This window comes from Crocuta crocuta, unplaced genomic scaffold (genome assembly GCF_008692635.1).
Source record: "Crocuta crocuta isolate KB4526 unplaced genomic scaffold, BGI_CrCroc_1.0 scaffold132, whole genome shotgun sequence".
In the NCBI taxonomy this organism is placed as follows: Eukaryota; Metazoa; Chordata; class Mammalia; order Carnivora; family Hyaenidae; genus Crocuta; species Crocuta crocuta.
This window is the reverse complement of record NW_027528611.1, coordinates 2,074,084-2,074,539: the sequence shown is the minus strand read 5'-3', so window position 1 is coordinate 2,074,539 and position 456 is coordinate 2,074,084. Positions and strand designations below refer to the sequence as shown.

The following is a 456-nucleotide window of genomic DNA, read 5'->3' as shown; positions in this document are numbered from 1 at the left end:
CCCTCCCAGCCGCATCCGGGGGCTCCCGGCGCTCCCCCCACCCAGGTGCCCTCTCTGAGGGCGACAGGTCTGAGCGGAGCCGGGGAACGAGCCGTCCTTCGGACGCCGCCGTCCTGCGCGGGCCACCGTGCACCCGCCCTGTCGGGGGCCCTCGGGGGACCCTGGCGCCCTTCTCGTTCGGAAAAGAAGCTTGGACTTACTAGGGTTTGGCACTTTTGGGCGCCCCGGCAGCTTCCCCCTCCCTTCCCCTCCCCTCCCCTCCCTCCACGTTGCGTTTCGAGGAGGACTTTTCGAGCGGTTTTGTTTTCCTTGCTTTCGTCTATTTTTATTTTCCAGGGATCTGACTCATCCCGTGCTTTGGGCGTGGAGATAAGGTGGAGGGCCCAAACCTCTGCGCGCCTGTGCGTGCAGTGTGTGTGTGTGTGTGTGTGTGTGTGTGTGTGTGTGTGTGTGTGT

At 63.8% G+C, this 456-nt stretch overlaps 1 protein-coding gene across 1 annotated transcript in view; it reads left to right on the top strand.

Annotated features, from left to right (window-relative positions):
* CDKN1A (cyclin dependent kinase inhibitor 1A) overlaps positions 1–456 on the top strand; it is an 8,911-nt gene that overhangs the window by 1,044 nt on the left and 7,411 nt on the right. The window lies entirely within an intron of this gene.